This window comes from Oncorhynchus mykiss, chromosome 19 (genome assembly GCF_013265735.2).
Source record: "Oncorhynchus mykiss isolate Arlee chromosome 19, USDA_OmykA_1.1, whole genome shotgun sequence".
NCBI classification, from domain to species: domain Eukaryota; kingdom Metazoa; phylum Chordata; class Actinopteri; order Salmoniformes; family Salmonidae; genus Oncorhynchus; species Oncorhynchus mykiss.
The window spans coordinates 39435704-39452966 of record NC_048583.1 but is presented as its reverse complement, the minus strand read 5'-3'; positions in this window follow the sequence as shown (position 1 = coordinate 39452966).

Here is a 17263-nt window from a genome sequence, read left to right as displayed (position 1 = left end):
TTTGTGGAAAATCTACTGCACTTTTTCAGGTGCAACGTTTATGGTTATGTCGCAGCAGTGTATAGGAGGGAGATTCTGAGAGGTGTGCAGGAGGGCATGGGATAGAGGATTGTGTAGTTTGTGGATAAAGTTGTGCTTCATCTGTAAGGGTGTACATGTTCCTGGGGATCAGAAGTGTCCATTGCGAGAGAGGCAGGTTGAGGTGGCCAAAGTCAGACACATCAAGTATGTGGTTGATACCACTCCATTCCAGACATTATTATGTGCCGTCCACCCCTCAGCAGCTTCCACTGGAGTTGAGAAGGGCCGAAGGAGTCGTATGCTGGGGCAGTGAAGAAAGTAGAGGATGGGTCAAGGGTGAAGGATCCTGAAAGGGGGCCAGCACAGAGGGATAGGCCAATGAATGATATATGCTTCAGTAAGGTTGACTTCTTAGCGTTCATAGCAATGGTTATCAACTGTACTGCAGAAATGGAACGTAATTCACAGAAAATAGATGTGGTGGCAGCTGCAGAGAAGTACTTGGGGGTACGAGATTTGAAGAATTACAGCATGTGTTGAGTGGTAGTGTCTCACCCTCTCAGGTCGTTGGCCTGGGATAGGATCAGATAGAGTTAAAGTAGTAGAATAAGGTGATGGGTTTTAATGAGTATAGGTTTTGTTGGTAGGTAATGCAACATATTGGATGCCAACCGCCGTTAAACCTAACCAAAGAAGAAGTCGACAAATGCTATCTACCTAACTTGCAAATCCTGTTTAGTTAAATCTATTATCTGAGTTGAACTGAGCCAGTTAGTTTAAACATTATTGAAATGATTTTATGATTTCATTAAATGTTTTTATATAGGAAATACTGTAACTTGGAAAGTATACCCACTACATATATTAAGTTTCCATACTCTGCGTTGTGGATGTAATATGAAAAATGAGGAAAGTGTTTTTGTTAAGAGAGGGATGTGATTTGAGAAGCTATAAGAGAAATGCTTTCCCTAACTTTGCACAGTGAGCAGTCACCATCCCGAAGTGAGGTCAGAGAGCATGTCAATCAGAGCCTTACAAGCGTGCTGCGAAAGGGCCCAACCCCCTTTCCAAGGCTGCCCTGTTCACCAAAAGAGATTCCTGGCAAATCCAGGCATTTCACATAAATACATTCATGATTTCTTACTCAAAGCGGGTGGCAGTTCGTGTGCAAAGTATATGGTTACTGTTAGAGTAGTTTCTGAATATACCAATGTTAAGTGTCTGTCCCCCTCTCTCTCCCTCGCCATCTCTTCTTTAACAAGCAGCCATGTTGTTGTCATTCCGCTAGGGACCTGTTTTCAGCATATTAAATCTCCAATAAATAACCGGTGCAGAGTGTGTGTGTTTATCCTATGTTCCCATTTAATTAGCTAGTAAGTAAATAATTAAACCATTTGTGTACTACTAAATCATAAGTAAGGCTCGGGTTTTTGCAGACGCAAGGAGGTTACGACTGTTCAGAATGATGATATGATACGAGGTTATGATTAATAAGTTCACTGTTTTATAGATGTGTTGGATAAAGACCTTTTAGAGTTTAATTTGGGAGATGGTAACTCTTTAAAGAACTGCTCTCGTGGTGCCCCGAGATCCTAATGAGTTAATTGTTACATTATTAATTGAATTGTGTAAAAATGAAACATTGTTATTTATCTAATTAACTGTCTTCAGATGAATGTTAAAGTCAAGTCAGGACACAAGGTAGCTAGCTAACGTGAGCTATGCACATCTTCCTCTGTTGCTACATCACATTAGACATTAGCTTGATATATTTAGCTAGCTACAGTATAATTTCCCTTTCATCATGCTATCATAGCTAGCCTGGCCTGCTAGCATTATATGTTGTATAACCACAAATATCTACTAGACAGCTAGTACCAGCTATCTACTTAGCTAACATACTCACCAACACTAGTGGTTTGATGGTTGACAGAATTGACCATGTTGGATGTACAGTGCCAGTCAAACGTTTGGACACACCTACTCATTCAAGAGTTTTTCTAAATGTTTTACTATTTTCATTGTAGAAAAATAGTGAAGACATCAAAACTATGAAATAACATATATGGAAAAGTGTAAACAAATCAAAATATATTTTATATTCTTCAAAGTATTCACCTTTTGCCTTGATGATAGCTATGCACAGTCTTGGCATTTTCTCAACCAACTTCATGCATTTCAATTAACAGGTGTGCCTTGTTAAAAGTTAATTTGTGGAAGTACAGTGCAGTACAGTCATATCTGACTAAGACTATAACATTGTGTCAATCCGAAGTGCTTCAACCTTGTCAAATAGAAAACAGGAGAGATTTCACAGAAAATAATAAAGTTCCTTGAGTTTTGTCCGAGTTTAGAGCTACGAAAAGTAGCTAACTGCTCTCTCATGTCTCTTCATTGAGCAGAGCAGCCCAACCAGGACCGTTGCTATGGATTCTCGCAGACTTAGAACCGCCATTAGCAAAGCGAGCTGAGCACAGGGAGCGAGTGACAGAGAGGAGGAGCAGCAAATGGATGTACTAACAGAGGAATTTATTTGTGTTTTCGGGTTTCATGTTCTAGGACCTTTCTCCAACTGGTTTGACAGTGGGAATGCTCTCAAATAGTTCAGAGAACATTAAGAAACAACATTCTTCAATGTGAATTTCAGTACTTCAGCATTACGTTTCCTACAGGTTTCCTCATGGTTCTATTTGAAGTCATGTTCAAAAGAAGATTAAGAAAACTTTATTTAAAAACCACAAGAAAACATTAGTAACATTCAAAGAATGTTCTAAGACTGTTATTTAAAAACATATAGTCCTGTTCTCAAGACTCTCTCAATCCTCTATCTTGTTAAGTGAGTTCAGGTGTGTTGGCCGCACCTGATAGACCAAAATCAGAGGAAGACTCGAAGCAAGAGGGATAACTGAGCTCGAACCTGCCTTCTCCAGCAGGTGGTGTTCTTTCCACATTTGTTCGCTCACTTATGTGAGAAGTTTTTGTATGGAGGTCAGTGAAACTGACGAATTTGGTCAACAAAAAATGTAATGGCTTATTTTCTAAGTGAGGTTTACTTGATTGAAAATATATTTCTTAATTCTTATGTTGTTACGAGTGTACTTATGAAAGTAGTGGGCCTGGGAGGGCAGAGGCCCACCCACTGGGGAGCTAGGCCAGGCCAATCAGAATGAGTTTTTCCGCACAAAAGGTCTTTATTACAGACAGAAATACTCCTCAGTTTAATCAGCTGTCTGGGTGGCTGGTCTCAGATGATCCCGCAGGTGAAGAAGCTGGATGTGGAGGTCCTGAGCTGTTGTGGTTACATGTGGTTGTGAGGCCAGTTGGACGTACTGTCAAATTCTTTAAAAGGACGTTGGAGGCGGCTTATGGTAGAGCTCTGGTGGACATTCCTGCCATCAGCATGCCAATTGCACACTCCCTCAAAACTTGAGACATCTGTGTCATGACAAAACTACACATTTTAGTGTAGCATTTTATTATCCCCAGTACAAGGTGCACCTGTGTAATGATTTTTAAAAAACTAGGCAAGTCAGTTAAGAACAAATTCTTATTTTACAATGATGGCATAGCCCGGACAACCCCTCCCCTAACGACAACGGCCAATCATGGCCAGTTGTGATACAGCCTGGGATCAAACCAGAATCTGTAGTGACGCCTCTAACACTGAGATGCAGTGTCTTAGACCGCTGCGTCACTCGGGAGCCCATGCTGTTTAATTTGCTTCTTGATATGTCACACCTGTCAGGTGGATGGATTATCTTGGAAAAGGAGAAATGCTCACTAACAGGGATGTAATCAAATTTGTGCACAACATTTGAAATAAATAAGCTTTTTGTGCATATGGAACATTTCTGCAATATTTTATTTCAGCTCATGAACCATGGGACCAACGCTTTACATATTGTGTTTATATTTTTGTTCAGTATAGATCCCCTATAGATCCCCTGGTCTTGACGAAAATTTAAAAAAGTTAGAAGCATAAATATCATACCCTGAAGGGGGGTATGATATTTGTGCGTTTTTAACTTTCTCACTCATTATTATTCATGATTCAGGACAATCCATAATCATGGTACATGTAGCATCCACACTAATAAAAGTGACTCCAAAACAAACAAAACATGCATCCAACAAATTTGTAGAGTCACAAGATTGATGTAATCATTGCATGCTATGAATATGGAACTAAAATGGGTGGATTAGTACATAAACAAAGCGGTAATTTCTAAACGATTCACCAGAAATGGATGAAAATACCCTCACATTAAAGCTGATAGTCTGCACTTTAACCCCACAGTCATTATATCATCAGTGCTGGAGTACAGAGCCAAAACAAACAAAGAAATTTCATTGTCCCAATACTTTTGTAGATCACTATGTATTTTTTCTTTACTGACAAATAAAATCAACCAACCAATCAATCATGATCGTGACAAAGACACACTTTATGTACTGTTTAAGTGCCATTTTTTGCTTGTGACAGAATCCCTAGCTCTCCTCGGCTCTGCCATGTGTAGTGCCTCTTATCTACAATTGATTAAAGTGACATTTAATGTTTGCTGGGAAGGCTAAAGGCGTGACCCTCGGCTGTGGCAAATATGAACACCGTATCACTAACAGGAGGAGAGAAGTAGCTTTGAGCTATTCAGTGAAGAGCCCTGTACATAATGAAGTGGTTATGCTACACTGATTGATATTCTATAAAGCATTCAGAAACTGCATGTTCGCTTACAATTCTCTAGTGAGGCTGCTGTTCTATCTCCCTGACTACATTATTATTATTTTTTACCTTTTATTTAACTAGGCAAGTCAGTTAAGAACAAATTCTTATTTACAATGACGGCCTACCCCAGCCAAACCCAGACGACGCTGGGCCAATTGTGCGCCGCCCTATGGAACTCCCAATCATGGCCAGATGTGATACAGCCTGGATTCAAACCAGGGATGGAAGTTACGCCTATTGCACTGAAATGCAGTGCCTTAGACCGCTGGGAGCCCTAACTAAATGTAGATTAAGGTGGTGGTTAATTAAGTGCCTTTGCAGGTTAAATTACCTTATAGAATCACTGTGAATCTACATCCTCTCATTGGATGTGCTCTGCCTCTGAATTTTCTATCTCTCCTTCACATAATTTACTGTGAGGGAATGACTTTGCCAAAAGACTCCCAAAGCCTTAATTTCATTAAGTCCTCGTTCTGGGTAGGAAAAGATAGTGGGATGCAAGCCCACATGCATGTCCTAGCTTTCCGGACCTTGGCCTCATTTAAGCATAACGACCCTGCTATGAGAGTTCTCTGGCCTGCTGCCCTGATGATGGGGAGACAACATCCCCATCAAGTTCCTGCTGGGTGAGATGAGGCTGAAAGTGATGTGTGAAGGCTGAGGATGCTGGGTGGTTGGTGTGTGAAGGGATATGTTAGGTGTGGTAGGATATCTAACTTGACCCATTACGCCCTGTTTTAAAAGACCTGTTTGAAGCCAGCGGGAGAGAAAGATGAAAGTGGGAACACAGAGCGGGTACCATCTGACGTGGGTCACTCTTTGTCCAACAAAATGTATCAACATGCAGAGAGAGAATCAACATGCAGGTTTTGTACAACTGGGTCAAGTGTTGCTTTTGAAATGATATGGAAATGTGCTTGCCATGGTGATGCTGCAGCCGTGTCAGAAGACTGTTGCCATGACATGAGAAATGTGCTTAAATATACAAAATACGTGTTATATGTACAGTAGCTGTATGTAAAATAACTTTTTACTTGAGGGCGCAATATACTATTATTGTGAACAAAGAGAATAATTAGGTCTGGTGTTTATGTTCAAACAAGAGCGAAATTGTGGTTTAGATATTTTGGGAGGAAAATAGCCACATTTCCTGCAATTCTACAAAGTTTTACATTACTTTTAATGCCTCTTGATGGGTATATGGAGGGGTATTTTGAAAACACAGTATAAGTGGCAGGATAAGTGGGGATAAGTCATCACCATCATTAATGAAGGTATTTCAAGGCAAATATTAAAAATACACAAAATATGAAGACTGAGTTCAACTATGATGCACACATGCATATTTATATTAAGAGACAAAGGTTAAAAACTGCGTTTTATTATAGTTGGAGTTCGCTTACCTTATGCCCAGTCCAATAAAAAAAAGATTAAAGAATATATATATAAAGTCCCAGTCAGAAGTTTGGTCACACCTAGTCATTCCAGGGCCTTTCTTTATTTTTACTATTTTCTAAATTGTTTAAGAATAGTGAAGACATCAAAAATAGGAAATAACACATATGGAATCATTTAGTAACTAAAAAAAGTGTATATTTTAGATTCTTTAAAGTAGCCACTCTTTGCCTTGATGACAGCTTTGCACACTCTTGGAATTCTCTCAACCAGCTTCATGAGGAATGCTTTTCCAACAGACTTTAAGGGGTTCCCACATATGGTGAGCACATGTTGGATGCTTTTCCTTCACTCTGCGGTCCAACTCATCCCAAATCATCAGAGGTAGGACCACGGACAGCTCAGAGGAAACTTCTAGACGGCAGCAGTTCATAGTCACTTTAATTAACTCTACCTACATGTACATACTACCTCAACTAACCGGTGCCCCTGGACATGGACTCTGTACCAGTACCCCCCCTGTATATATTGGTATATACAGTTGAAGTCGGAAGTTTACATCCACCTTAGCCAAATACATTTCAACTCATTTGTCACAATTCCTGACATTTAATCCTAGCAAAAAATCCCTGTTTTAGGTCAGTTAGGATCACCACTTTATTTTAAGAATGTGAAATGTCAGAATAATAGTAGAGAGAATGGTTTATTTCAGCTTTTATTTCATTCATCAAATGAATGTATTTATAAAGCCCATCTTACATCAGCTGAAATCTCAAAGTGCTGTACAGATACCCAGCCTAAAACCCCAAACAGCAAACAATGCAGGTGTAGAAGCACCGTGGCTAGGAAAAACTCCCTAGAACGGCCAGAACCTAGGAAGAAACCTAGAGAGGAAACAGGCTAAGAGGGGTGGCAAGTCCTCTTTCATCACATTCCCAGTGGGTCAGAAGTTTACATACACTCAATTAGTATTTGGTCGCACTGCCTTTAAATTGTTTAACTTGGGTCAAATGTTTTGGGAAGCCTTCCACAAGCTTCCCACATTAAGTTGGGTGAATTTTGTCCCATTCATCCTGACAGAGCTGGTGTAACTGAGTCAGGTTTGTAAGCCTCCTTGATCGCACATGCTGTTTCTGTTCTGTCCACACATTTTCTTTAGGATTGAGGTCAGGGCTTTGTGATGGCCACTCCAATACCTTGACTTTGTTGTCCTTAAGCCATTTTGCCACAACTTTGGAAGTGTGCTTGAGGTCATTGTCCATTTGGAAGACCCATTTGTGACCAAGCTTTAACTTCCTGACTGATGTCTTGAGATGTTGCTTCAATATATCCACATACTTTTCCTACCTCATGATGCCATCTATTTTGGGAAGTGCACCAGTCCCTCCTGCAGAAAAGCACCCCCACAACATGATGCTGCCACCCCCGGGCTTCATGGTTGGGATGGTGTTCTTCGGCTTGCAAGCCTCCTTTTTTCCTCCAGACATAAATGTTTATTATGGCCAACAGTTCTATTTTTATTTCATCAGACCAGAGGACATTTCTCCAAAAAGTATGATCTTTGTCCCCATGTGCAGTGGCAAACCGTAGTCTGGCTTTTTTATGGCGGTTTTGGAGCAGTGGGTTCTTCCTTGCTGAGCGGCCTTTCAGGTTATGTCGATATAGGACTCGTTTTACTGTGGATATAGATACTTTTGTACCTGTTTTCTCCAGCATCTTCACAAGGTCCTTTGCTGCTGTTCTGGGATTGATTTGCACTTTTCGCACCAAAGTATGTTCATCTCTAGGAGACAGAACGCGTCTCCTTCCTGAGCGGTATGGCGGCTGCATAGTCCCATGGTGTTTATACTTGCGTACTATTGTTTGTACAGATGAACGTGGTACCTTCAAGCATTTGGAAATTGCTCCCAAGGATGAACCAGACGTGTGGAGGTCTACAATTATTTTTCTGAGGTCTTGGCTGATTTCTTTTGATTTTCACATGATAAGCAAAGAGGCACTGAGTTTGAAGGTAGGCCTTGAAATACATCCACAGGTACACCTCCAATTGACTCAAATAATGTCAATTAGCCTATCAGAAGCTTCTAAAGCCATGACATCATTTTCTGGAATTTTCCAAGCTGTTTAAAGGCACAGTCAACTTAGCGTATGTAAACTTCTGACCCACTGGAATTGTGATGCAATGAATTATAAGTGAAACAATCTGTCTGTAAAAGAAAATATATCGGAAAAATTACTTGTGTCATGCACAAAGTAGATGTCCTGATCGACTTACCAAAACTATAGTTTGTTTACAAGAAATTTGTGGAGTGGTTGAAAAACACATTTTAATGACTCCAACCTAAGTGTATTTAAACTTCCGACTTCAACTGTGTGTATATCCACTTCTGACGCCAACAGAGATGGCCGCCTCACGTCGTGTTCCTAGGAAACTATGCAGTATTTTTTTTTTACGTGTTATTTCTTACATTGGTACCCCAGGTAATCTTAGGTTTTATTACATACAGTCGGGAGGAACTACTGGATATAAGAGCAACGTCAACTCACCATTAATTACGACCAGGAATACGACTTTCCCGAAGCAGATCCTCTGTTTTGCCCACCACCCAGGACAATGGATCGGATATCAGCCGGCAAACCAAAACAACGACGCAGTAAAAGGGGCAGACGAAGCGGTCTTCTGGTCAGGCTCCGGAGACGGGCACATCGCCCACCGCTCCCAAGCATACTACTCGCCAAAGTCCAGTCTCTTGACAACAAGGTTGATGAAATCCGAGCAAGGGTAACATTCCAGAGAGACATCAGAGACTGTAACGTTCTTTGCTTCACGGAAACATGGCTCACTCAAGACACGCTATCGGAGTTGGTACAGCCACCTGGTTTCTTCACGCATCGCGCCGACAGAAACAAGCATCTTTCTGGTAAGAAGAAGGGCGGGGGGGTATGCCTTATGATTAATGAGACGTGGTGTGATCATAACAACATACAGGAACTCAAGTCCTTCTGTTCACCTGACTTAGAATTCCTCACAATCAAATGTCGACCGCATTATCTACCAAGACAATTCTCTTCGATTATAATCACAGTCGCATATATTCCCCCCCAAGCAGACACAGATGGCCCTGAACTAACTTTATTTGACTCTATGTAAACTGGAAACCACATATCCTGAGGCTGCATTCATTGTAGCTGGGGATTTTAACAAGGCTAATCTGAAAACAAGACTCCCTAAATTCTATCAGCATATCGATTGTGCTAATGTCCAGTCTCTGGCTGGTAAAACCCTGGATCATTGTTATTCTAACTTCCGCGACGCATATAAGGCCCTCCCCCTGATCACGACTCCATTTTGTTGCTCCCTGCCTATAGACAGAGACTAAAAAAGGAAGCTCCCGTGCTCAGGCCTGTTCAACGCTGGTCCGACCAATCGGATTCCACGCTTCAAGATTGCTTCGATCACGTGGACTGGGATTGCGTCATGTTGCACATGTTCCGCATTGCGTCAAACAACCACATTGACGAATACGCTGATTCGGTGAGCGAGTTTATTAGCAAGTGCATCGGAGACGTCGTACCCACAGCAACTAATAAAATACTCCCAAACCAGAAACCGTGGATTGATGGCAGCATTCGCGGGAAACTGAAATCGCGAACCCCTGCTTTAACCAGGGCAAGGTGACCGGAAACATGACCGAATACAAACAGTGTAGCTATTTCCTCCGCAAGGCAATCAAACAAGCTAAGCATCAGTATAGAGACAAAGTAGAGTCGCAATTCATTGGCTCAGACACAAGAGGTATGTGGCAGGGTCTACAGTCAATCACGGATTACAAAAAAAAAACAGCCCCATCGCGGACCAGGATGTCTTGCTCCCAGACAGACTAAACAACTTCTTTGCTCACTTTGAGGACAATACAGTGCCACTGACATGGTCCGCTACCAAAACCTGCGGACTCTCCTTCACTGCAGCTGACGCGAGTAAAGCATTTCAACGTGTTAACCCTCGCAAGGCTGCAGGCCAAGACGGCATCCCCAGCCGCGTCCTCAGAGCATGCGCAGACCATGCTGGTGTTTTTACGGACATATTCAGTCAACCCTTATCCCAGTCTGCTGTTCCCACATGCTTCAAGAGGGCCACCATTGTTCCTGTTCCCAAGAAAGCTAAGGTAACTGAGATAAACAACTACCGCCCCATAGCACTCACTTCCTTCAACATGAAGTGCTTTGAGAAACTAGTCAAGGACCAGATCACCTCCACCCTACCTGACACTCTAGACCCAGTCCAATTTACTTACCGCCCCAATAGGTCCACAGACGACGCAATCGCAGCCACACTGCACACTGCCCTAACCCATCTGGACAAGAGGAACCTATGTGAGAATGCTGTTCATCGACTACAGCTCAACAGTTAACACCATAATACCCTCCAAACTCGTCATCAAGCTCGAGACCCTGGGTCTCGACCCTGCCCTGTGCAACTGGGTACTGGACTTCCTGACGGACCGCCACCAGGTGGTGAGGGTAGGTAACAACATCTCCACCCCGCTGATCCGCAACACTGGGGCCCCACAAGGGTGTGTTCTGAGCCCTCTCCTGTACTCCCTGTTCACCCATGACTGCGTGGCCATGCACGCCTCCAACTCAATCATCAAGTTTGCAGACGACACTACAGTGGTAGGCTTGATTACCAACAACGATGTGAGGGCCCTCGGAGTGTGGTGTCAGGAAAATAACCTCACACTCAACGTCAATAAAACAAAGGAGATGATCGTGGACCTCAGGAAACAGCAGAGGGAGCATCCCCGTATCCACATCGACGGGACAGTAGTGGAGAGGGTAGAACGTTTGAAGTTCCTCGGCGTACACATCACAGACAAACTGAATTAGTCCACCCAGACAGCGTGGTGAAGAAGGCGCAGCAGCGCCTCTTCAACCTCAGGAGGCTGAAGAAATTCGGCTTGTCACCAAAAGCACTCACAAACTTTTACAGATGCACAATCAAGAGCTGTATCACCGCCTGGTACGGCAACTGCTCCGCCCACAACCGTAAGGCACTCCAGAGGGTAGTGAGGTCTGCACAACGCATCACCGGGGACAAACTACCTGCTCTCCAGGACACCTACACCACCCGATGTCACAGGAAGGCCATAAAGATCATCAAGAACAACAACCACCCGAGCCACTGCCTGTTCACCCCGCTATCATCCAGAAGGCGAGGTCAGTACAGGTGCATCAAAGCAGGGACCGAGAGACTGAAAAACAGCTTCTATCTCAAGGCCATCAGGCTGTTAAACTTCCACCACTAACATTGAGTGGCTGCTGCCAACATACTGACTCAACTCCAGCCACTTTAATAATGGAAAAATTGATGTAAAAAATGTATCACTAGCCACTTTAAACAATGCCACTTAATATAATGTTTACATACCCTACATTACTCATCTCATATGTATATACTGTACTCGATACCATCTACTGCATCTTGCCTATGCCGTTCTGTACCATCACTCGTTCATATATCTTTATGTACATATTCTTCATCCCTTTACATTTGTGTGTATAAGGTAGTTGTTGTGAAATTGTTAGGTTAGATTACTCGTTGGTTATTACTGCATTGTCGGAACTAGAAGCACAAGCATTTCGCTACACTCGCATTAACATCGGCTAACCATGTGTATGTGACAAATTAAATTTGATTTATATATATAATTTACTGCTGCTCTTTACTTGTTACTTATTCATATATATATATATATATATATATATATATATATATATATATATATATATATATATATATATATATATATATAAACGGTTTTAAGGACAGGCAATCATGGAAGATCTGTTGAAGCAATTAGTCACTTCCAATAACATGCAACAAGAAGCAAATCGGCAGCAACCGGAAACCAATCGCTTGTTATTGGGGGAACAAAGCAAGTGTCAACTGCAGATGAATATGAACATGCAAAAGTTAACTGCGGAAATCACTGCAGTGAAAATTGCTCAACAAACCACGGGTCTACCCATCGTGGCCACTCGGTATCTGCAGAAAATGCTGCTGAATGATGATGTTGAGGCTTTTCTAAAGACATTTGAGTGTATTGGCAGAACGAGAGGCATGGCCACACTTCTTCACGCACTGAAGAAGGAGATATTAGCACGTTTGGATGAACTGTCTCTTTGAGGGCACATTGGTTCCATACTTGGATGTATCAACCCGAGAAGGCACACAGATCACAGATGTTTGACCTGCTCCACCTAGCAAAAAAATAGCTAGAGCCCGAGACCCTCAATACTGGGGCCATCATGGAAAGAATAGTGAATGACCACTACATCCGGGACTTACTTTACAAGCTAAAGAAGGTTGTCAGCCAGGGCAGTCCCACCACAGAGGACAGAGTGGTGGAGCTCGTTGAGAGATGTCGAGCAACAGAAAAACTGCTCAAACCTAGCCATCTGGACAGAACCAACCAGGAAAAGGGAGGCCTCAAAGAAGGAGGAAGACAGCCATCCCAACTGGAGAGACCCCGGGTTTGGAAATAAATAATTCAAAGGGCGGATGGGGAACGTGGGCGCCAGGATCATGTTTTCCAACCTGAAGCAAAGGCAAGGAATAGAGTGGTTGATACTGACACCCAGGAGTGCTACCACTGTGGAGAAATAGGACACATCGCATGGAACTGTCCCAAGAAGGAGGAACCCATGCAGGTCAACATTTCCAATCTACACCACTGCCATGTTTCTGCCCATGTCCAAGCCCACCGCCATCCACCGCACCTCAATCGGCTGCAGGTCCAAGGGAAAGAAGTAGATGCTCTTCTAGACTCCGGGAGCATGATCTTCCTCATCACGCCTTCAGTACCAATATCACGTCTCTCGTCGGAATGAGGATCGGACCAAAGCACAGTGTGGTAAGTGTTCATGATTTTTATTTATCAAAACACTCAAACAAAATAACAAAGTGAAAATGAACAGTTCTGTAAGGCAAATAAACTATACAGAAAACAACTACCCACAAAACGCAGGTGGGAAAAAGGCTGCCTAAGTATGATTCCCAATCAGAGACAACGATAGACAGCTGCCTCTGATTGAGAACCACACTCGGCCAAAAACAAAGAAATAGAAAACATAGAAATAAAGAAACTAGAATGCCCACCCTAGTCACACCCTGGCCTAACCAAAATAAAGAATTAAAGCCTCTCTATGGCCAGGGCGTGACAACTAACCCACCAGCAGAGGACTGCCGCTCCAACCATGGACATCACCTCTGTACATGGTGCCGTGACTTTACTTCCTTAATCTGATGACTGTTACTTATCGAATAAACTAACTGTGTTTAATTGTTACCCGATTAAATTAATCACGTAACAATTAACTCAGTAGGAATTTGGGGCACCATGGAAACAGTTGTTTAAAGAGTTACCATCTCCCGAATTATACTCTAATGGTCTTTACCTATCACCATCATAAAGCAGTCAACATATTAATCATAACCTCGTCTCATATCATCATTCTGAACAGTCGTAACCTCTTGCATCTGCAAAAACCCCAGTCTTACTTATGATTCAGTACTACAAAAATTGGTTTAATTATCCTGGTGATTATCCTGGTGTCGAAACCAGATGGTACAGTACGGTTCTGTAATGACTTCCGTAAATGGGGTATTGGCAGGTTCCTCTGACCCCAGCAGCCCGTGAGAAGACGGCATTCTCCACTCCAGATGACCTGTTCCAATATGTGTGACTGCCCTTTGAACTTCATGGAGCCCCCGCCACATTTAAAAGGCTGATGGAAAGCATTCTTCGCCCACATCAATCCTATGCTGCAGTCTACCTGAACAATGTGATAATCCACAGCCACATGTGGGAGGAGCACCTAATCCGATTAACAGCGGTCATCGACACCCTTCGGCAAGCAGGACTCACGACCAACCCAAAGAAATGCACGCTGGGGGTAAGTGAAGCAAAGTATTTGGGCTATTCCATAGGGCGAGGGTTGATGAAACCACAAGAGAAGGTCGCAGCGATCCATAATTGGCCTTGACCAGTGAATAAGAAACAGGTATGGGCTTTACAGTTATTACAGATGTTTCATCCAGGATTATGCAATCATCTCAGGACCCCTGTGTGACCTGACTCGGAAGGGCCAATCTGCCATGGTACAGTGGAACCCTGCGGCCGAAGAGGCATTTCAGAAACTGAAAACGGCCTTATACACTGCCCCTCTGTTGTATTCGCCAGATTTCTTGAAACCTCTGATTGTACAGACAGATGCATCGGACACTGGAATTGGAGCTGCACTCTCGCAGGAAGTTAATGGAGAGGAACATCCGGTGCTGTACATTAGCCGTAAGACGATTCCCCGTGAAACCAAATATCAACAGTGGAAAAAGAGTGTTTGGCAATCAAATGGCCTCGAGTCCTTGAAATATTATGTTCTGGGCTGCAAGTTTGTACTGACGACAGATCACGCTCCCCTTACCTGGATAAAGTAGAATAAGGACACTAACGCCTGAATCACCCGGTGGTTCCTCAGCCTCCAGCCTTTCCACTATCGGATCGTCCACCGTTCATGTTCTAAACATGGTAATGCTGATACCATGTCTCGAATGCATGCCATTTTTCTTCGACCGCTCTGACCACAGGGTCAATGCTGGGGGGAGGTATGTAGCGGTTTCAGGGGTTGTGTGGTGGATGAATGTTTTGTGCCTGCGAGGTTTCTTAGATTTTTGGCTGCCAGGACCAGGGACAGCATTGTGAAGTATTCCCCAGAGGCAGGACCACGGTGTCATGACGTTGGACTGTGGGTAAGGTTTATGACCCCCTCATAAATACCTTTCTCCCCTCTCTCTCTTCTCTATTGAAGGACTCTTGAATAGCCTTTGTTAAACATAGAGTCTGGGAACATCAAATGGTGGGGGGAAAGGAACCATATTTCGGTAATCCAACCAGTGGAAAATATGCATTGGTACTTAATGAATATGATGTCAGTTCGGTTGTCATCTGAGACATTATAACTGATGACAGGACGACATAAACTGTATCTGGGAAAGTCTACACATTCTAGTTGTCAGATTCACATGGAATTGTTGTGCAATTTAAATGTTTGAATATGAATCTATTTGTGAAAAGATTACATTTAATTTTAGCTTCCAAATGAGAGAATTGGGTTTTCATAAGGTTAGAGCTCTGCTCAATCAGTGGCCCGCCCCTGTGAAGAGACATTGGTTATAAACTATGAAACACACTCTTCTCTCCCTCCACTATATAAGCCCTTGACGAAAATGTAACCTTCTGTTCCGAGGACGTGAGGACGACGGTCCATACGTTAAAAAGGACTGACATGTCAACTACAGAACTAAGCCAACCTCAGCGTGCGCTTTGGTTGTGAATGGTATGAACTTTGAACTCTTATTCACTAAAGAAGTGAGACATTCTAGCCGTTTAGTTAGCAACAGCAGCAGTAAACGTGGGCTAGGAAAGGATGGACGACGTACCCCGTCTACCACACAACGACGACACTACAACGTATCCCGTTCACCACCAGAGACACTCTCCAAAGGACAAAGGACTCTGTTGAGCAACACGGCCTTCCATCTACCACCAACCTATTGAAGCGCAGCTCAGAGTTAATATTTATTGCATTTTCCTTTTCCAAATGGGCGGTAATTTAGAATGCATAAGATTCTGTATTTACGATAGAGTAGCTGCCTACGGCCCGATAGAGACATAGCTTCTCCCTTTGTTCCTCAAGTCTTCCCGCTCTTTCACTCAAACCCAACCCCCTTTCTTTGTGTAACCAGCTGTCATATCTGTTCCGTCCGCTAGGGACATTTTCCTTTATGACATAATTTGTAATCGATGTATGATTCATTCTGTGTTTATGTAATTCTGTGTGATTAGTTAGGTATTTAGTAAATAAATAATTAAACCCCATTTTGTATTGCTGATTCAACTTGTTAGCCAGGGTTCGTGAAGTTAACCAAGAATTTACAACTTTCAGATGAGACTGAAATAAGGTGACGATTAATATTGACTGCTATTGATGTAAAATATTACGAGGTCGTTAAGAGTTTATTCGGAAGATAACAGCTCTATAAACACTCTTTTGTGGTGCCCCGACTTTCTAGTTAATTACATTTAAATGATTAGCTCTGTCACGTTCGTCATAACGAGGAGACCAAGGCGCAGCGTGATAATACATTATTTTATTACACAAAGAACACTAAACAAAACAACAAAACGAACGTGACGCTATAAGACACGAGTGCTGACATCAAATCAAATCAAATCAAATTTTATTTGCAACTACACATAGACAATAACCCACAAAACCAAAATGGAAACCTAAATAGGATCCCCAATCAGAGACAACGATAAACAGCTGCCTCTGATTGGGAACCAACTCAGGCCACCATAGACCTACATTTACCTAGACATACCAAAACCCCATAGATATACAAAAACACTAGACGTGTTCTTACCCTATGATTTTGAACATTAAAATAAACTGGGAAATGTTGGCAGGCATTGTTGTCACCTTAGCTTGATACATAACTTCTGAGATGTAGGAAGCACTAACATCAACACCAATCAGCTTACACCACCGCACACAGTTGTGGAAAAAGTATCCAATTGTCAAACTTGAGTAAAAGTAAAGATACCTTAATAGAAAATGACTCAGGTAAAAGTGAAAGTCACCCAGTAAAATACTATTTGAGTAGAAGTCTAAAAGTATTTGGTTTTAGATATACTTAAGTATCAAAAGTAAAACTACAGTATAAATCATTTCAAATTATTTATATTATGCAAACCAGACAACACAGTTTTCTTGTTTCTTCAATTTACGGATGGATAGCTAGGGTCACATTCCAACATCATTTACAAACAAAGCATGTGTGTTTAGTGAGTCCACCAGATCAGAGGTAGTATGTATGACCAGGGATGTTCCCTTGATATGTGTGTAAATTGGGCCATTTTCCTTTCAAAATGTAACAAGTACTTTTGGGTGTCACTGAAAATGTATGGAGTAGAAAGTAAATTATTCTTTAGGAATGTAATGAAGTAAAAGCTGTCAAATATATAAATAGTAAAGCACAGATACCCCAATAAACAACTAGTT